Raw genomic sequence first — 22,457 nt, 5'->3', positions numbered from 1 at the left:
TTTTTATTTTAAAAACCAATACAATATATGTATAAAAAATATACATTTAGGCTTCCACTCAGGCTGCAAAGGGTTTTGGTCCAAAAAATATAAAAAGTGTCATTATTCAGTATTATTATTTGTGTTATTATTCAAGTTTTTAAATCTCTAGATCAACGTTAGGTCTATCTGTCAATATAACATTTTTTAAAGTATTAAATTTTAGGCTCTTTTTGTCAAAGAAAACCCTTTTTTTTAATGAAAAAAAACACAAAATATGCAATATTTTCACCCAATAACATTTTTAAGTGGGATATTTGAGATTATATAATAATTGGAGCCTTAAAAATAACACCATTGATTTTAATTCATTATTATTTTTTGAGCAATGACACTTAAAAACTAATCACACTAAAATGGTAGGGGATCCTAACACTCATTAAAGTGTTAAAAATATATGTATATATATTTTTTTTTACTGTTTACTTTTAACACAATAATCTCGAGATCAACTTCAGATCTATCTGTCAATTATAAGTTTTATTGTTGTTTATGTTTTTTGTTTGTTCGTTTTAGGCCCTTTAAAAAAACAAAAAAACAGCTCGTTTTTTTAAATGGCAAACACAAAATATGCAACATTTTCCCCAAAAAATATCTCAAAATATTTAATGTGACATAATTGGAGCCTTGAATAGGTCAATAAATCATAATGACATTGATTTTGATTCATTATTAATTTTTAAAGAAAGAAACAGCCTACATGGCAGCTTTGTGTGATTAGAGTAAACATTGCTACATTTTCTTGTTACATTTCACCTGTTTGCTCTTTAAATACCACTTTTAATGTTTTTTATTTTTTTCAATCGTATTTTGAAAATGTGCCGTGGGACCGTTAAAAAATAACCTGCGGGCCGCAAATGGCCCCCGGGCCGCACTTTGGACACCCCTGGTCTAAGGGAATGGAGAAGGACACAGCTGGCAACCAGTTAATAACATGGCATTTTTTTTTTTTTTTAGCAAGACACTTTTAACTGTCCATAAAGAATGACTCTGTGTTAAAAAGTCAAAATGGCAATAAAGTGGATATACAAACCGCAACGGTAAACAGTAATTACAAGCGGATAAACGTCTCACAAAAGAACAGGACATCTCCTTTGGCAGCGTTTCACCCACGGCATTACAACGACGCTGCCACGGCCTCAAGTTTCCTTTTCATCCAATGTTAAGAAGAAGAAACAGGATGGCCGCCAGCTACTTATGTTTCTTGCATCCAGAGATCAGTTTGAGTCGCACTAATCTGGAAGAAATCAAAGATTAGCATTTGGGAAGAGAGGAGTTTGCATTTGCCTCAGAGACCGCTGACTCAGATGTTCCCTGAGCCCTCCAGAGACAAATCTGTCTGGCACATTTCATATTCTACACTATAAAGATAAAAAAAAAAAAAACACACATTTGAACTGATGTACATTTACGCTGATGTCTGCCAGAATTGAATTGATGGGGACACCCCCTAGTTGAGAGGAGGGGCATGACCGATGAAACAATTGGCTGTGCCGTGAATATTTCAAGGTAATGAAACTCCTTCTTTATGGCGTAGTGTTTCGAGACTACTTAATCAACCAAAACAAATCCCACCGCTTCCCTCTTCTTGTGGCAAAATAAGATTAATCACTATTAGGGTTGTACGGCATACCAGTTTTAGTATAGTACCGTGATACTAATGAATAATTTTCGGTACTATACCGTCTCTGAAAAGTACCAGTCCCGCACCGGTTTCACGTCGAGTAATTGCTGGTTTTACGAGCAGAGGAGCATGTTCGGCGGCACACGATCACTGAGTACTTACAAGCAGACACAGTGTGTAGACAGAAAAGGGAGAACGGATCCATTTTGGCTTAAAAACTAGCGAAAAAAGGTGAAGTTATAACACTGAAACGCCCTCAGGAAGAGGTACTTTAAGACATGGCTAGCTAGCTAGCGGCTAACGTCCATCCGCCGTCTGCAGTGTTTTAGCTACTTCTAAATCACCAATTTTTGTCTCCATGGCGACAAATAAAGTATGTTTCTTCCAAGTATCATCCCTGCAGGACGAGGAATAGCTAAACATGCTTCACTACACACCGTAGCTCACCGGCGTCAAAATGTAAACAAACTACACCTGACGTCCACTGTAATGATACCAAGTACAGGCACGTATCTAGTTGACACTACTATGATTACATCGATATTTTTTGGCATCACAACATATTCTTTTGTTTTAAATAAATTCACATTATGTTTATAAAGTCAGGAAATATGTCCCTGAACACATGGGGACTCTGAATATGACCAATGTATGATCCTCTAACGCCTTGGTATCGGATTGATACCCTAATTTGAAAACTAATGTAAAACATCCAAACAACAGAAGAATAAGTGATTATTACTGTGGGAGTTGCTTCCTAGCAGTTCTTCTGTTACACACGTCACAGGAGCCAGGCGTGCAGTTTTTAACAGAGTTTTAATGTTCATCAATTCCATCCAATGTTTTTCAGCAGGTCGTGACTTTTCAGTCCCTCCAAATCCTCCTCCTCTCCTGTTCCCGGCCGCTACTGTTAAAGACAACAGGTGATTAGATAACTCGTACCACCTGGGAGATCCAATCACCTGTTGAGCTGTGTCTCGCCGTCGGCACTGCCACGCCCCCGTCTGATGGTGCTCTGTCCTCAGCACCATAGACAGAGGCGGTGACCTCCGCTCCTGCAGGCAGCGCTGGCCACACCTCCCTCCACAATTACATTTTAACAGAAGTGTAGATAGAACATGTTAAAAGAGAAAGTACGCAGATATTGACAGTAAATGAACAAGTAGATTAATAATACATTTTCTACCGCTTGTCCTTAATAATTTTGACAAAATATTAGAATGATAAATGACACAATATGTTACTGCATATGTCAGCAGACTAATTAGGAGCCTTTGTTTGTTTACTTACTACTAAAAGACAAGTTTTCTTGTATGTTGACTATTTTATTTAAGGACAAACTTGCAATAAGAAACATGTGTTTAATGTACCGTAAAATGTTTTGTTAAAATAAAGCCAATAATGCAATTTTTTGTGGTCCCCTTTATTTAGAAAAGCACAGAAAAGTACCGAAATGTATCAAAATAATTTTGGTACAGATACCGGTACCAAAATATTGGTATCGGGACAACACTAATCACTATACTCAAAAGGAGCACAAAAAAAGTGCTGGCATTGGCTGGATAGGTCCAAGTCACAGCACCCCCGCCTGACCTGGATTGCATTATTTCTAAATTCTGCTGATTTTCCAGCACCAGGTCATTAAGTACGATGCTCCCGACTCGCTCATCTGGGCCCCCGATGGTTCCAAAGATGGCTGCTGAGTCAGACGAGGTGGCACTGTGTGGCGAGCTGACATGGAGAAGCGCATCTTTAGTCGTGTGTGTGCCAGAGGCCCGAGCTCATTAGCCGAATTAGGAAGATCAAACAGAGAGGCCGAGCAGCAGAAGAAAGAGAATCCGCTGGCCCCTTCCAAGAGGATGTGATGAAAGGCAGAAATTTAGCAAAGTGGGAGCGGCAAAAGAGTTGAAACTGGGAGTTTGAAGGGCGTATGCTTTGATTCTGTGGCTATTTTAAATGAGAAACATGTCGCGCTTTGATGGGACTTAGGGGCCCCCCTTGTCAAGCAGCGGGGGGGGGGGAAATACAAAAAAATCAGCATGGTTCGTCGCTCTGTGGTTGCACCTCCTGCTGCCGGGGGGAAGATATTTGGGTTGGGGGCATTGTTATTGTCATAAGGGGGCCGGGGGGGGGCCTTGGCCTGCTGAGCCCTGAGATGGTAAATTGGTTCAAGGGATGTGGAACCCTGCCTTGTTGTTGGTGACAGGAGCAGCGGAAGATGGAGCAGCGCCAACGTGATTGAGTCGGACTCGCCTCTGTGCGCATCAGTGAGTAAAATTCTTCCAGGGACCTGTGCTCTTTACGTAGCCGGGCGGTGGGCAGGCAGGTGGGCTGCGGCGGTTTTGAGCTACCGCTTTGAAAAGCGCTGACAAAACTTTCAGGCGATACTAGATGGAATATCCCCGTCTTCTTGGAAGGGGTTATAGATGCTCTCACGGGGAGACTGTAACGGTTGCTTTAGCTGGCATTGGTTGTTTGTTGGAATGGGTAACTAAATACGGTGCCAATTCCGTGTAAGCTGGATGTCAAAGTTTAAAAACTTCTCGGTTTATGGCCTCATCTTTCTACTATCCAGGTGATTTATGATCTATAATTACTTTTACCAACTCAGAGGAGAGGGGAGAATAGTTTGTGTCCAGGGTGAGAAGAGTCAGCTGTGATCCGACCCACACGCCTCCTGGTCCTGGAGGAGAACAAGTCCTGGAGGGGTGGGAGCTTGCAGCCACCCCATACCATCTGTGATGGTATGGGGGTGTATTAGCGGTCTAAGCTAGTTAGCGCTATGTGATCGCCGCTAAAAAATAGATTGTATTTGCATTGTAGCTTATAATATCATCGCTAATACAGTACTTGGGTAATATTCAGATCACAAGATGTAAATGGAGGATAGCTGGTGTTTTTTGGTTGGTTACTTAAAGGCCTACTGAAACCCACTACTACCGACCACGCAGTCTGATAGTTTATATATTAATGATGAAATCTTAACATTGCAACACATGCCAATACGGCCGGGTTAACTTATAAAGTGCAATTTTAAAATTCCCGCCACACTTCCGCTTAAAAACGTCTCGGTATGATGACGTATGCGCGTGACGTCAATCATTGAAACGGAAGTATTCGGACACCATTGAAGTCAATACGAAATAGCTCTGTTTTCATGTCATTATTCCACAGTATTCTGGACATCTGTGTTGGTGAATCTGTTGCAATTTGTTCATTGCATTATGGAGAAAGAAGCTGAGCAAGCAAAGAAGAAAGTTGTCGGTGCGAAGCGTCTATTTTGCGAGGGAAGTCAGCAGCAACACGTACACAGCCGGCGCTTCTTTGTTTACAAAGATGAAAGATGCAGTCAAGATCGAAGAACTCGGACAACAGACTCTTACCAGGAGGACTTTGATTTGGATACACAGACGCAATACCGTGAGTGCGCTTCCAAACATTTGATCGCTTGCTATAACTAGCTCGAGCTAGTAGCTAGGAGCCAGGAGCTAGCATAACAAACACCTAGGTGTTTGTTATGCGGGATTCATTTGTGGCATATTAAATATAAGCCTGGTTGTGTTGTGGCTAATAGAGTATATATATATGTCTTGTGTTTATTTACTGTTGTAGTCATTCACAGCTGAATATCAGGTCCCACCCGTGTGCTTCCAAACATTTGATCGTTTGCTCGTACGTGCGTGTCATGTACGTAACTTTGGTTAAATATATAAGCTTTATGAACCTTGGGTTAGGTGAACGGTCCTTTGGGCTGAGTGAGTGTGTGTGTTGTGCAGGTATTTGAATTATATTGGCGGGTTTTATGGACGGGATCCCGTCCATATAACCCGCTCGAGCTATAACTAGCTCGAGCTAGTAGCTAGGAGCTAGGAGCTAGCATAACAAACACCTAGGTGTTTTTATGCGGGATTAATGTGTGGCATATTAAATATAAGCCTGGTTGTGTTGTGGCTAATAGAGTATATATATGTCTTGTGTTTATTTACTGTTGTAGTCATTCCCAGCTGAATATCAGGTCACCCCCGGCTCTCACAGCATCTTCCCTATCTGAATCGCTTCCACTCCCCACTAGTCCTTCACTTGCACTTTCCTCATCCACAAATCTTTCATCCTCGCTCAAATTAACGGGGAAATCGTCGCTTTCTCTGTCCGAATCTCTCTGACTTCTGGCGGCCATCACTGTAAACAGTAGGGAACTTTGCGTATTTGTTCAATTGACTACGTCACGCTACTTCCGGTAGGGGCAAGCCTTTTTTTTATCAGATACCAAAAGTTTCGATCTTTATCGTCATTGTTCTATACTAAATCCTTTCAGCAAAAAGATGGCAATATTGCGAAACAATTTCATTTCAGTAGGCCTTTAAAGGCCTACTGAAATGAATTTTTTTTATTCAAACGGGGATAGCAGATCTATTCTATGTGTCATACTTGATCATTTCGCGATATTGCCATATTTTTGCTAAAAGGATTTAGTAGAGAACGACGACGATAAAAGTCGCAACTTTTGGTCGCTTATAAAAAAAAGCCTTGCCTATACCGGAAGTAGCGTGACGTCACAGGAGGAAGGGCTGCTCACATTTTCCCATTGTTTACAATGCAGCGAGAGAGATTCGGACCGAGAAAGCGACGATTACCCCATTAATTTGAGCGAGGATGAAAGATTCGTGGATGAGGAAAGTGAGAGTGAAGGACTACAGTGCAGTGCAGGACGTATCTTTTTTCGCTCTGACCGTAACTTAGGTACAAGGGTTCATTGGATTCCACACTTTCTCCTTTTTGTATTGTGGATCACGGATTTGTATTTTAAACCACCTTGGATACTATATCATCTTGAAAATGAGAGTCGAGAACGCGAAATGGACATTCACAGTGACTTTTATCTCCACGACAATACATCGGCGAAGCTCTTTAGCTACTGAGCTAACGTGATAGCATCGGGCTCAAATGCAGATAGAAACAAAATAAATAAATCCCTGACTGGAAGGATAGACAGAAGATCAACAATACTATAAAACCATGGGCATGTAAATACACGGTTAATAATTCCCAGCTTGGCGAAGCTTACAATGCTGTTGCTAACGACGCCTTTGAAGCTAACTTAGCAACGGGACCTCACAGAGCTATGATAAAAACATTAGCGCTCCACCTACGCCAGTCAGCCCTCATCTGCTCATCAACACCCGTGCTCACCTGCGTTCCAGTGATCGACAGAAGGACGAAGGACTTCACCCGATCATCCGTGCGGTCGGCGGCTAGCGTCGGCTAGCGCGTCTGCTATCCAAGTCAAAGTCCTCCTGGTTGTGTTGCTACAGCCAGCCGCTAATACACCGATCCCACCTACAACTTTCTTCTTTGCAGTCTTCATTGTTCATTAAACACATTGCAAAAGATTCACCAACACAGATGTCCAGAATACTGTGGAATTTTGATATGAAAACAGAGCTTTTTTGTATTGGATTCAATGGGGTACCAATACTTCCGTTTCAACGATTGACGTCACGCGCATACGTCATCATACATAGACGTTTTCAACCGGAAGTTTAGCAGGAAATTTAAAATTGCATTTTATAAGTTAACCCGGCCGTATTGGCATGTGTTGCAATGTTAAGATTTCATCATTGTTATATAAACTATCAGACTGCGTGGTCGGTAGTAGTAGGTTTCAGTAGGCCTTTAAAAGGCTTAATGAGCTCCCATTGACTTCATTGTTCGTTGATTTTTGCTAACGTTCATTGAAGACATTGTTGTCTTGATACCAATATTTTGGTACCGGTATCAAAATGTATTACGAGACTTTTCGGTACTTTTCGATACTTTTCTAAATAAAGGGTACCACAAAAAATTGCATTATTGGCTTTATTTTAACGAACCATTTTACGGTACATTAAAATTATGTTTCCTATTGCAAGTTTGTCCTTAAATAAAATAGTGAACATATGAGACAACTTGTCTTTTATTACTAAGTAAACAAACAAAGGCTTCTAATTTACCTGCTGATGTATGCAGTAACATATTGTGTCATTTATCATTCTATTATTTTGTCAAAATTATTTAGGACAAGCGGTAAAAAATTAATTATTAATCTACTTTTTCATTTAATGTTAATATCTGCTTACTTTCTCGTTCAACATGTTCTATCTACACTTCTGTTAAAATGTAATAATCACTTATTCTTCTGTTGTTTGGTACTTTACATTAGTTTTGGATGATACCACAAATTTAGGTATCGATCCGATACCAAGTCGTCACAGGACCGGTACTTTTTAGAGGCGGTATAGTACCGAATATGATTCATTAGTATGGCGGTACTATACCAATACTGGTATACCGTACAACCCTAATTTACAATTTAGAATGCATTAAAAAATTTAAAAAAATGTGTTCTTGTCTTACATAGGGCGTTTAAATGATAGGCAACATTCCAAAAAAGTGCAGTTTCCCTTTAAACCAACAGTGCTGCTTGTTTATTTATTTGTTACACTGTATTATTACATACATTCGACACACAGTACGTGGTAATGTTTTTATTACTTTAATATACCGAAGTCAAATCGGATAAGCACGATAAATTAATCTCTATAATTTCCTTCCCTGAGTGAAATGTGTAGTGCTGTGGTATAAAAAGCTTGTTCTCAGTCGCGGGTCACGGGTCCTACAACGAGACAATGACCCAGAACACACAACCAAGAACACTCAAGCATGACTAACGGTGAAACATTGGACTCTGCTGAAGCTGTCTCCTGTATGAGCCCTGATTTAAATCCTATTTAATATTTGTGGAAAGACCTAAACATGCAGTGTAGAGAAATCCCCCATCGAACCTGGGAACGCTGGGGCAGTTTGCTCCAAAGGAGTGAGCCAAAATACCTGTCGACAGGTGCAAGAGGCTTATTGAGAGTTACAGTGCAGGATTGCTTGATTGCAGTAAACATTAGTTACTGTAAATTCCGGACTATAAGCCAAACATTTTTTCTCTACACTTTGAACCCCACGGTTTATACAATGGTGCAGCTAATATATGGATTTTTTTTTTAATGCCCATAATAGTTCAACAGTTTGCATTACTAACCCAAGCAGACGACGGAAAATGGTGTGTTATTATTTGTGCTGTGGCGCCATCTTTTGGACAAGTTTGCTCACTGCAGGTATTGCGGGTTGAAAATGTTTTAATCCCCTAAATCAAGAGAAAAATCGACCATATCGTTTCTGCTTCAAATGATTCTTCATTCAATACTCCAAGCAACGCTTGTAAGTTTCACAGTTTTAACAATCCTTACTTACCATAGAGTCCCATGTGTAATGTCTGTAGGAGGGTTTTCATGCATATAGGTACCTGCTATGGTAATGTAATGACGCTGGTGTCATTAGCATTCGCTAATATGCTAACACGTCTGAGGGTTAGTATTATTAACTTAGAAAACCCAAAACCAGTGAAGTTGGCACGTTGTGTAATTTGTAAATAAAAATTGAATACAACGATTTGCAAATCCTTTTCAACTTATATTCAATTGAATAGACTGCAAAGACAAGATATTTAAAGTTCGAACTGAGAAACTTGTTTTTTTTTTGCAAATAATCATTAACCTAGAATTTAATGGCTCCGTTGTCGTATTTTACGCTTCATATTGCGCCACACATTTTCAGTAGGAGACAGGTCTGGACTACAGGCAGGCCAGTCTAGTACCCGCACTCTTTTACTACGAAGCCACGCTGTTGTAACACGTGGTTTGGCATTGTCTTGTTGAAATAAGCAGGGGCGTCCATGAAAACGTTGCTTGGATGGTAACATATGTTGCTCCAAAATCTGTATGTACCTTTCAGCATTGATGGTGCCTTCACAGATGTGTAAGTTGCCCATGCCTTGCGCACTAATTCACCCCCATACCATCACAGACACTGGCTTTTCAACTTTGCGCCTAGAACAATCCGGATGGTTATTTTCCTCTTTGTTCCGGACGACACAACGTCTACAGTTTCCAAAAACAAATTCAAATGTGGACTTGTCAGACCACAGAACACTTTTCCACTTTGTATCAGTCCATCTTAGATGAGCTCGGGCCCAGCGAAGCCGGCGGTGTTTCTGGGTGTTGTTGATAAATGCTTTCGCTTTGCATAGCAGAGGTTAACTTGCACTTACAGATGTAGAGACAAACTGACGTTACTGACATTGGTTTTCTGAAGTGTTCCTGAGCCCATGTGGTGATATCCTTTACACACTGTTGGTTTTTGATGCTGTACCGCCTGAGGGATCCAAGGTCACAAGCATTCAATGTTACGTGCAGTAATTTCTCCAGATTCTCTAAACCTTTTGATAATACAGACCTTAGATGGTGAAATAACTAAATTCCTTTCAATAGCTCGTTTAGAAATGTTGTTCTTAAACTGTTCGACAATTTGCTCACACATTTGTTCACAAAGTGGTGACCCTCACACCACCCTTGTTTGTGAATGACTGAGCATTTCATGGAAGCTGATTTTATACCCAATCATGGCACCCACCTGTTCCCAATTAGCCTGTTCACCTGTGGGATTTTCCAATTAATTGCTTGATGAGCATTTACTCAACTTTCTCAGTCTTTTTTGCCACTTGTGCCAGCTTTTGTGAAACATGTTGCAGGCATCAAATTCCAAATGAGCTAATATTTGCAAAAAAAATATCAACGTTTTCCAGTTCGAACGTTAAGTATCTTATCTTTGCAGTCTATGCAATTGAATATAGGTTGAACGGGATTTGCAAATCATTGTATTCTGTTTTTATTCACGATTTACACAACGTGCCAACTTCACTGGTTTTGGGGTTTGTACAACGGCAATCTTTTTGTGATGTTTAAGTATCACAAATTCCTCAGTAAATTCACCAACATGTCACCGTGAACTTATTGAGTCTGTTCAGCTGATTGGAGAGCGGTTCCATGACGATGACTTCTGTTTTGTTTGATCAGCCGTTTTACAGCCGTGTTCCAGACACCGTTTGGAAACAATTAAGGTATGTAGATGGACATTTAAAAAAATATTTTGGTTTAAATGACTAACTTAACCCTTGTGTAATGTTCATATTGTTGTTACTCAGCCAGCGTTTGTGGGTCTGATGGACCCATTGCATATTGTGGCTTTTAATGCCTCACAATCAAACACTTTTATGTTAAAATACTGAACAGATGTTTACCTTATCCCAATAAACATCTGTTCAGTATTTTAACATAAGAGTGTTGGATTGTGAGGCATTAAAAGCCACAAAACGCAACGGGTCCATCAGACCCACAAACACTGGCTGAGTAACAACAATATGAACGTTGCACGGAAAATTTCTCTGCCAGTTTCTGCATCCCACAGGGATTCTTCTTTTGTGTTTCTGCACCTGCGGTTCCCACACACGGTTCGTCAACACTGTCTGCTCTCATTTTCTCGCACATTAGACCGTCTGATGTTCTGTGTACCTTCTGATGTTCTGTGTACCTACACTCTGTCCTCCTCCTGTCTAGGCCTGCTGTGTGTGTGTGTGTGTGTGTGTGTGTGTGTGTGTGTGTGTGTGTGTGTGTGTGTGTGTGTGTGTGTGTGTGTTTGTGTGTGTGTGTGTGTGTGTGTGCGTGTGGTACACATAACATCAATTTCCACACTTGTATTAGCCCCGGTCCAGTGGACCCGAACATCTTATATGTAATAGAAATGTGTAGAGGGGTGTATGGTGTGTGGTCATTAAATATGTCCATCCATCCATCCATCTTCTTCCGCTTATCCGAGGTCGGGTCGCGGGGGCATCAGCCCAAGCAGGGAAGCCCAGATTTTCCTCTCCCCAGCCACTTCGTCCTGCTCCTCCCGGGGGATCCCGAGGCGTTCCCAGGCCAGCCGGGAGACAAAGTCTTCCCAACGTGTCCTGGGTCCTCCCCGTGGCCTCCTACCGGTTGGACGTGCCCTAAACACCTCCCGAGGGAGGCATTCGGGTGGCATCCTGAACAGATGCCCGAACCACCTCATCTGGCTCCTCTCGATGTGGAGGAGCAGTGGCTTTACTTTGAGCACCCCCCGGATGGCAGAGCTTCTCACCCTATCTCTAAGGGAGAGCCCCGCCACCCGGCGGAGGAAACTCATTTTGGCCGCCTGTACCCGTGATCTTGTCCTTTCGGTCATGACCCAAAGCTCATGACCATAGGTGAGGATGGGAACGTAGATCAACCGGTAAATTGAGAGCTTTGCCTTCCGGCTCAGCTCCTTCTTCACCACAACGGACCGATACAGCGTCCGCATTACTAAAGACGCCGCACCGATCCGCCTGTCAATCTCACGATCCAGTTTTCCCTCACTCGTGAACAAGACTCAGAGGTATTTGAACTCCTCCACTTGGGGCAGGGTCTCCTCCCCAACCCGGAGATGGCACTCCACCCTTTTCCGGCCAAGAACCATGGACTCGGACTTGGAGGTGCTGATTCTCATCCCAGTCGCTTCACACTCGGTTGCGAACCGATCCAGTGAGAGCTGAAGATCCTGGCCAGATGAAGCCATCAGGACCACATCATCTGCAAAAAGCAGAGACCTAATCCTGCAGCCACCAAACCGGATCCCCTCAACGCCTTGACTTGCGCCTAGAAAGTCTGTCCATAAAAGTTATGAACAGAATCGGTGACAAAGGGCAGCCTTGGCGGAGTCCAACCCTCACTGGAAACGTGTCCGACTTACTGCCGGCAATGCGGACCAAGCTCTGACACTGATGGTACAGGGAGCGGACAGCCACAATCAGACAGTCCGATACCCCATACTCTCTGAGCACTCCCCACAGGACCTCCCGAGGGACACGGTTGAATGCCTTCTCCAAGTCCACAAAGCACATGTAGACTGTTTGGGCAAACTCCCATGCACCCTCAAGGACCCTGCCGAGAGTATAGAGCTGGTCCACAGTTCCACGACCAGAACGAAAACCACACTGTTCCTCCTGAATCCGAGGTTTGACTATCCGGCGTAGCCTCCTCTCCAGTACACCCGAATAGACCTTACCGGGAAGGCTGAGGAGTGTGATCCCACGATAGTTGGAACACACCCTCCGGTTCCCCTTCTTAAAGAGAGGAACCACCACCCCGGTCTGCCAATCCAGAGGTACCGTCCCCGATGTCCACGCGATGCTGCGGAGTCTTGTCAACCAAGACAGCCCCACATCATCCAGAGCCTTAAGGAACTCCGGGCGGACTTCATCCACCCCCGGGGCCTTGCCACCGAGGAGCTTTTTAACTACCTCAGCAACCTCAGCCCCTGAAACAGGAGAGCCCACCACCGATTCCCCACGTACTGCTTCCTCATAGGAAGACGTGTCGGTGGGATTGAGGAGGTCTTCGAAGTATTCCCTCCACCGATCCACAACATCCGCAGTCCAGTTTAGCAGAACACCATCCGCACCATACACGGTGTTGACAGTGCACTGCTTCCCCTTCCTGAGGCGGCGGATGGTGGTCCAGAATCGCTTCGAAGCCGTCCGGAAGTCATTTTCCATGGCCTCGCCGAACTCCTCCCATGTCCGAGTTTTTGCCTCCGCGACCGCTGAAGCCGCACACCGCTTGGCCTGTCGATACCTGTCTGCTGCCTCCGGAGTCCCATGAGCCAAAAGAACCCGATAGGACTCTTTCTTCAGCTTGACGGCATCCCTCACCGCCGGTGTCCACCAACGGGTTCTAGGATTACCGCTACGACAGGCACCAACTACCTTGCGGCCACAGCTCCAATCAGCCGCCTCGAAAATAGAGGTGCGGAACATGGTCCACTCGGACTCAATGTCCAGCAACTCCCTCGTGACATGTTCAAAGTTCTTCCGGAGGTGGGAATTTAAACTCTCTCTGACAGGAGACTCTGCCAGACGTTCCCAGCAGACCCTCACAATGCGTTTGGGCCTGCCAGGTCTGTCCGGCATCCTCCACCACCATCGCAGCCAACTCACCACCAGGTGGTGATCGGTAGAAAGCTCCGCCCCACTCTTCACCCGAGTGTCCAAAACATGAGGCCGCAAATCCGACGACACAACTACAAAGTCGATCATGGAACTGCGGCCTAGGGTGTCCTGGTGCCAAGTGCACATATGGACACCCTTATGCTTGAACATGGTGTTCGTTATGGACAATCTGTGACGAGCACAAAAGTCCAATAACAAAACACCACTCGGGTTCAGATCCGGGCGGCCATTCTTCCCAATCACACCTCTCCAGGTTTCACTGTCGCTGCCAACATGAGCGTTGAAGTCACCCAGTAGGACAAGGGAATCACCCGGGGGGGCACTTTCCAGTACTCCCTCGAGTGTATCCAAAAAGGGTGGGTACTCTGAACTGCTGTTTGGTGCGTAAGCACAAACAACTATCAGGACCCGTCCCCCCACCCGAAGGCGGAGGGAGGCTACCCTCTCGTCCACCGGGTTGAACTCCAATGTGCAGGCTTTGAGTCGGGGGGAAACAATAATTGCTACCCCAGCTCGTCGCCTCTCACTGCGTGCAACGCCAGTGTGGAAGAGAGTCCAGCCCCTCTCGAGAGAACTGGTTCCAGAGCCCTAGCTGTGCGTCGAGGTGAGTCCGACTATATCCAGCCGGAACTTCTCTACCTCGCGCACAAGCTCAGGCTCCTTCCCACCCAGCGATGATACGTTCCACGTCCCAAGAGCTAGCTTATGTAGCCGAGGATCGGACCGCCAAGTGCCCTGCCTTCGGCTTCCGCCCAGCTCACAATGCACCCGACCTCTATGGCCTCTCCCATGAGTGGTGAGCCCATTGGAGGGGGGACCCACGTTGCCTCTTCGGGCTGTGCCCGGCCGGGCCCCATGGAGACAGGCCCGGCCACCAGGCGCTCGCCATCGTGCCCCATCTCCGGGCCTGGCTCCGGAGGGGGGCCCCGGTGACCCGCGTCCCGGCGAGGGAAATCTGAATCCTTGTTGTTTCCTTTCCATAGAAGTCTTTGAGCTGCTCTTTGTCTGATCCCTCACCTAGGACCTGTTTGTCTTGGGAGACCCTACCAGGGGGCATGAAAGCCCCCGGACAACATAGCTGCTAGGATCATTGGGACAAGCAAACTCCTCTACCACGGTAAGGTGGCAGCTCAGAGAGGAGCATTAAATATGTATTCTGATAAATGTTCTTCACAGAAAATGAGCCAAAGTCAGTGAGTCTCAGTTTGAAAAATTAATTAATTTAATCATTTTTCTTTTAATAAAAAATGAAAACAGGTCCCACAGACCCAAACACCACAAAAGGGTTAAAAATGTGCAGCTTACAGTCTGGGGCTGCTAATATATGTAAAAAAAAAAGTTTTCTTCTAAAACTTAGTGGGTGCGGCTTATATCCCGGTACACTCTATTGTCCGAATAGTCTATAGTCTGCCATGGGGACAGAAAATGTTGCCCCATGAATTGAAACACTATTAAGAACCTGAACATGTGTAAACCGCTCCAGGAGTTGCTAGCACCATCACCTTGCTTCCACTGAGCTGGAGACTTGTGTATCATTCAAGTAAGAATAAAGACACTTCTTTGATACTAAAAGTCCCCCTGCATCTGACACGCCTCTGACATCTCACCCCACCATTATTTCTTCTTTAGTTATATTATATTCTATGAGCACCTTGGAGGACGTAGGTTGCACAATGTCGGTTGTTTTGAAATTCAAATGCATTCCAGAGCATCAACAGTATGTGTGGAGAGGTTTTCCCAATCAGCAGGGTGAACAGAGGAGCACTTTAGAGTAGGATTTTATTAGCTGATGCAGACCTCTGGGATGAGCTGAAGAGCATCATCACGTGTGAGGCAGACAGCTGCATCTTACCAGTATGAACGCTTCTTTAATTAAGTCATCCCTTCCTTTTGGAAAGGCAATTGATGGGATAATTGGCTTGTGGATGGGGTCTCTGGCTAAATAACTCCTTTAACGTTCCCCGACCCCCCGGGTGAAATCGCCATGCGATAGCAGCTATAGAGCCTGCAATGCAGAGAAAACCATGAAATCAATTCATAAACGTTTTCAAAGGAAAATGTGCGAGCTCATTAATCGTCATAGAATTGTCCATTAAAACGCGGCACTAAGGGCTTAGTCCATTTTGGAGCACACGCAACATTGGACAAGTAGGTCGAACATGCCTATTTTGGACTATAAATACCTTATTTCTTGTTTCTGGTGATTATTTTTTTATCATTTTAAATAATATAGCTTAGCCTTACTTTATACATAATACTAAAAATGATTAAATTGATAGTGAATGGCAAGGGAAAAACAATTAGGGAAAAATACACTTTTGAGTAGAGATGTCCGATAATCGGCTGATAAATGCTGTAAAATGTAATATCGGAAAATATTGGTATCGTTTTTTTATAATCGGTATCTGTTTTTTTTACTTTATTTTATTTTTTTATTCATTATTAAATCAACATAAAAAACACAAGATACACTTACAATTAGTGCACCAACCCAAAAAAACTCCCTCCCCCATTTACACTCATTCACACTCATTAACACAAAAGGGTTGTTTCTTTCTGTTATTACTATTCTGGTTCCTACATTATATATCAATATATAACAATACAGTCTGCAAGGGATACAGTCCGTAAGCACACATGATTGTGCGTGCTGCTGGTCCACTAAAAGTACTAACCTTTAACAGTTAATTTTACTCATTTTCATTAATTACTAGTTTCTATGTAACTGTTGTTATATTGTTTTACTTTTTTTTTTATTCAACAAAATGTTTTTAATTTATTCATCTTATTTTATTTTATTAATTTTTTAAAAAAGGACCTTATCTTCACCATACCTGGTTGTCCAAATCAGGCATACTAATGTGTTAATTCCACGACTGTATATATCGGTATCGGTTGATATCGGTATTGGTTGATATAAGTATCGGTAATTAAAGGGTTGGACAATATCGGAATATTGGATATCGGCAAAAAACCATTATCGGACATCCCTACTTTTGAGCTTGTTTTTTAGATATTAAATTTACCGTATTTTCCGGACTTTTTAGGCACACTTAAAATATTTTTCCCTCAAAACTCGACATTGAGCCTTATAACCCAGTGCGCCTAAAGTAAGGAATACGTTTGGTTGAGCTTACCCACCTAGAAGCAATTTTATTTGGTACATGGTGTAGTGATAAGTGTGACCAATAGATGGCAGTCAAACACAACAGATAAGTGTAGACCGCACCGCTTGATGTGCTTCAACATACGAGTATTATTATGGTGTGTGTATAAGGTAAGACATATTATCTGGCGTTTTGTTTCGCAATAATATGCAAAAGCAACTTTTCTTACCTTTTGGTACCTGCTGATCTGTATTTGGGATCTGCATAAATCCTGAAAAATTGTCCATAGTCGATAAGCTTCTTCTTTTTCTCTATCTTCTTGTTAAGTGACATTCATCCTCCGCTGTTACCATTTTGAATATAAAGTAGAGTAAAGTTCTTATTTATATTTGTCAGTAAACTTGCCATGAAGGCGCTAAAACATACCGGTGCAGTGAGTTTACATAAATTCATCCAAGAAACTTAAGTTATAAGAGTTCCGGTCGGACGGTTTTTCACGGGACACATTTCCGGTGTTGTTGTTTCCGGATGAGGAGATGCTGCTCCGTTAGTGATATAAGTAAAGTCTGAATGTCATTAAAACAGTTAGCTCCATCTTTTGACACTTCTTCCTCTCCCGTCCTTGCACGCTACACCGCTACAACAAAGATGACGAGGAGAAGACGCTGCCGAAGGTGAGCCACGTAAATAAGACCGCCCACAAAACGGCGCATCCGGAAGCGACTGTCAGAAAGCGGCTTGAATATAGTCTGTAAAACATCATCTATGCATCATTTTGACCAAAGAACCACCATTACATGTTATGTAGACCACAAAGAAGTGTTTTACATTCAGAAAAAAAAATAATAATATGACTCCTTTAATGCGCCCTATAATCCGGTGCGCCTAATATATGAAAACAGATCAAAAATAGACCATTCATCAGCAGTGCGCCTTATAATCCGGTGCGCCCTAAGGTCCGGAAAATACGGTAGTTTGGATGGCACATTTCCGCTAATTTTATGTCAACTAATTTTCTTGAACTAGATAATATTGACATGCTTAGTCAGTTGTCTTCTTCATGTCAAATGAATGTTTAACAAATCAGGTTAATCACACCTTCAAATTCTGATTAATGGTGATTATCCATCCATCCAGTCATATTTTTCCGCTTATCCGAGGTCAGGTTGCGGGGGCACCATCCCAAGCAGAGAAGCCCAGACGCCCCATGGCCTCCTTCCGGTCGAACGTGCCCTAAGCACCTCTCTGGAATCGCGATCCATCCATTTTCTACCGCATGTCCCGTTCGGGGTCGCGGGGGTGCTGGAGCCTATCTCAGCTGCAATCAAGCAGAAGGCGGGGTACACCCCGGACAAGTCGCCACCTCATCCCAGAGCCAACACAGATAGACAGTAAATATTTTTTTCAGAAACACCGCAATATTTTGACACAAATACAATTTAATTGTCAAAAATGTCACACAGGAACATTTTTGTTAAAATTTCTGCTTGAATGCGCATACTTTTTTTGCTTTGTTTATACATAATTAGTGCAAAATATTTTTCCTGTGATTAATCGCATGCGTTCAATTTGAGGTAAAAGTGTGGACGTTGTAAAATGTACTTGAGTGGTGATAGTAAACACCACAGTGCTTGGTGCAAGTGTAAATCCCAAAATATTTCACACATACAGTAACTAGGTCACACATCAGAGCTGCAAACAAGGCGCGCTGAGTCAGCATCCTTTTAGAAATTGCCTGTGACTTCCCGACCAATCACAGCACAGCAAATCAATATATATATATCAATACATTTGAAAAATACTTACATTCATCTCAGATCCTATCATCTTGTATCCCCATTACTGTTAATAAGATACACATGACAGATTAGTCCGACAAATCTCGACAAAGATTACAGTACAAACAACGTTTTAAACGCAGCTGTCGCTGTTCAAACACTCCCTTTGCATATTTCACGGAGTCATGCATAGTTATTCAAATACGGATGCCAAGGAAATGCAAATGCACCACCATGCTTCCGCACCTGAGGCGACCAAGCCGTACTCTGTTTCAACAAAGCGGAACCGCTTGCGCTCCCCTGTGAGTTTATTGCAGCTTCCAACCCGCTGGAAACACACAGTGATCCAAATTGCAACACTCAACTCAGTAGGGTCGCAATAATGCGTTGTCGCTTTGCTGTTGACACAATATTAACCTCTGCAATCCGAGAAAAACATTCATATTAAAAGAGGGGAAACTATGTTAATGTGCTTGCTCATATTTTAAAAAATAAAATAAAATAAAAAAAGCTATTTTGAAACTAGTTAATCTGACATCAATGATTGTTTTTGGTACCGATACCGATACCAAAATTATTTCGATACTGTTCTGTACTTTTCTAAATAAAGGGGCCCACAAAAAATTGCAATATTGGCTTTATTTTAACAAAAAATCTCACGGTACATTAAACATATGCTTCTTATTAAAGTTTGTCAATAAAATAGTGAACATACAAGACAACTTGTCTTTTGTTAGTAAGTAAACAAAAAAGGCTCCTTATTAGTCTGCTGACGTATGCAGCAACATATTGTGTCATTTATCATTCTATTATTTTGTCAAATTATTAAGGACACGTTGTAGAAAATGAACTATTAATCCACTTGTTCATTTACTGTTAATGTTTGCTTACTTTGTCTTTTAACATGTTCTATCTACACTTCTGTTAAAATGTAATAATCATTTATTCTTCTGTTGTTTGATACTTTACATTAGTTTTGGATGATACCACAAATTTGGGTATCAATCCGATACCAAGTAGTTACAGGATCATACATTGGTCATATTCAAAGTCCTCATGTGTCCAGGGACATATTTCCTGAGTTTATAAACATAATATAAATTAATTAAAAAACAAAAGAAAATGTTGTGATGCCAAAAAATATTGATGTTATCATAGTAGTATTGACTAGATACAAATAGTATCGACTAGATACGCTACTGTACTTGGTATCATTACAGTGGATGTCAGGTGTAGATCCACCATTGGCGTTTGTTTACATTTTGACGCGGGTGAGCTACGGTGTGTAGTGAAACATGTTTAGCTATCCCTCGTCCTGCAGGGATGATACTTGTAAGAAACTTACTTTATTTGTCGCCATGGAGGCGAAGATTAGTGATTTAGAAGTAGCTACTTTTAAGTACTTTTCAGAGGCGGTATAGTACCGAATATGATTCATTAGTATCGCGGTACTATACTAATACCGGTATACCGTACAACCCTAGTTTAACCTTACTCAAACGTACACGGACTGTGAAACTACGAATCTGTCCAATATAATATAAAATACTTATTTTAGTTTTGCCAAAACCAGCCCATTAAAGTAAAATAGAATGGGAGTTTGGATAAAAGAAACACACCAAAGTCAAGAATGATGCTACCTCGTGAAGAAATCTCACAAGTCTCGATTCGATTTAGATTCTTAAGGTGACAATTCGATTCAGAGCCGATTCTTGATTGAACAGGATTCTCGATTCAAACCAATTTTCTTAATACTATATTATTTGATTGGTATAAAAATGACAAAAACTTTTCGAAGCGAGTTAAGGCAGGGCTCCCCAAACGTTTAGACTTGGGGGCAGCATTGGGTTAAAAAAATTGGGCCGGGGGCCGGGCTGTATATATATATATATATATATATATATATATATATATATATATATATATATATATATATATATATATATATATATTTATATATATATATATATATATATATATATATATATATATATATATATATATATATATATATATATGTATATATTCCAAGCATGATGATGTGACGTTATTGATGGGAAAATGAAGTTTTACAGTAGACAATATGGTTTGCCTGAGCGTCTAGGAGACACCGAGAGTAAGGAGTGGTAGAAAATGTATTAGAAAGGACAGATTAAAAAAAAAACAATAATTTACAAAAATATATATATATATATAATTTTTTTTTTTTAACTTGGAACTTCCCGCGCGCCGAATTTTGGACGATGGCAGGCCGTATTTTGGGGACCCCTGAGTTAAGGTTTACAAAAGCTCCTCTTGGCTGCTGACGTATGACGTATAAATGCAGCGAGTAACCACGGAAATTGCCTAATAAAACCGTTTTAAACTAACTTTTTCAAAATGCATTCCAAAAAATAAATATGTTAATAAAATTTGATGTTTAAAAATTCTGAATTGATTTGTACACAAAATAATTAGCAATCACAATTCAGAGGTATATTATTTTTTTTGGAGCACCTCTAACGCTGACTGAGAGACCTTGGAAAATTACCATCAAACGTGCATCCATCCATCCATTTCCTACCGCTTATTCCCTTCGGGGTCGCGGGGGGCGCTGTAGCCTATCTCAGCTACAATCGGGCGGAGGGTGGGTACACCATGGGCAAGTCTCCACCTCATCGCAGGGCCAACACAGATAGACAGACAACATTCACACACACTAGGGCCAATTTAGTGTTGCCAATCAACCTATCCCCAGGTGCATGTCTTTGGAAGTGGGAGGATGCCGGAGTACCCGGAGGGAACCCACGCAGTCACGGGGAGAACATGCAAACTCTGCACAGAAAGATCCGAGCGCAGGATCGAACCCAGGACATTCGCATTGTGAGGCGGACGCACTAACCCCTTCTCCACCGTGCTGCCCTCATGTGCATACTATTACTAATTTAAAGTATGTCGAAGTGTGTTGACCAAATCATCCTTGATTTTGCCATTTAAAAAAGTTTAAAGGGATCATATTATCATCTTTTTTTTAACAATTTGTTGTGGTCTACATAACATGTAATGGTGGTTCTCTGATTAAAATGTTGCATAGATTATGTTTTACAGATCATCTTCAAGCGCTTCCATATGGAGTCTACTGACAGATATAAGTTAGAACAGGGGTGCTCACACTTTTTCTGCAGGCGAGCTACTTTTCAATTGATCAAGTCGCGGGGATCTACAATGGTGTTTAAAGATAATACAAGCATGTTTAACACATATAGTTAATATTGTTAACAAGTTAAAGGTGTTTAAAGATAATACAAACATGTTTAACACATATAGATTCCTTTCTTTCATGAAGACAATAATATAAGTTAGTGTATTACCTAATTCTGATGACTTGCATTGATAGGAATCAGACAGTGGTGCTGATAACGTCCGCATTTTCAAATGGAGGAGAAAAAAAGTCCTCCTTTCTGTCTAATACCACATGAAAGTGTTTGGTTTTTGGCATCTTATTTGTCCAGCTTCCGTACTCCTTTGTATACACTTTACAAGAAATACATTGGCGGCAAACTCCGTAGCTTGCTAGCTTGTGCACGCCAGCTTTCCGAGACTCTTATTTTGTTAGCGCAGGCAGGATGAAGCAAAGCTTTTATTGTGCAACTGTGCAGTCGGTCTTTGGAGTTTTGACGACAAGTACGGCGCCAGAGTCTGTTGAAATAAAAAGTGTTTCTCGCTTTCCTGTCCGTTATTTTTTTCTTAATAATGAGTTGGCAGCAGCCAGCGTCATCTCAGAAGACCCTCGGGTGCCGTGAATGTCAATCAAGTGACGAAAGTGACGTCATAGTGAAGATTTATGATCGCTCATTTTTAGGACTATTTTTTTAATGCCTGGCTGGCGATAGACTGACACACCCTCCGTGATCGACCGGTAGCTCGCGATCGACATAATGAGCACCCCTGAGTTAGAACGACAACGTCGGACTAATGGCTAACTGGTGCAAAGCTCA

The sequence above is a fragment of the Entelurus aequoreus genome, linkage group LG02 (assembly GCF_033978785.1).
Source record: "Entelurus aequoreus isolate RoL-2023_Sb linkage group LG02, RoL_Eaeq_v1.1, whole genome shotgun sequence".
NCBI classification, from domain to species: Eukaryota; Metazoa; Chordata; class Actinopteri; order Syngnathiformes; family Syngnathidae; genus Entelurus; species Entelurus aequoreus.
This window is presented reverse-complemented; position numbering follows the sequence as displayed.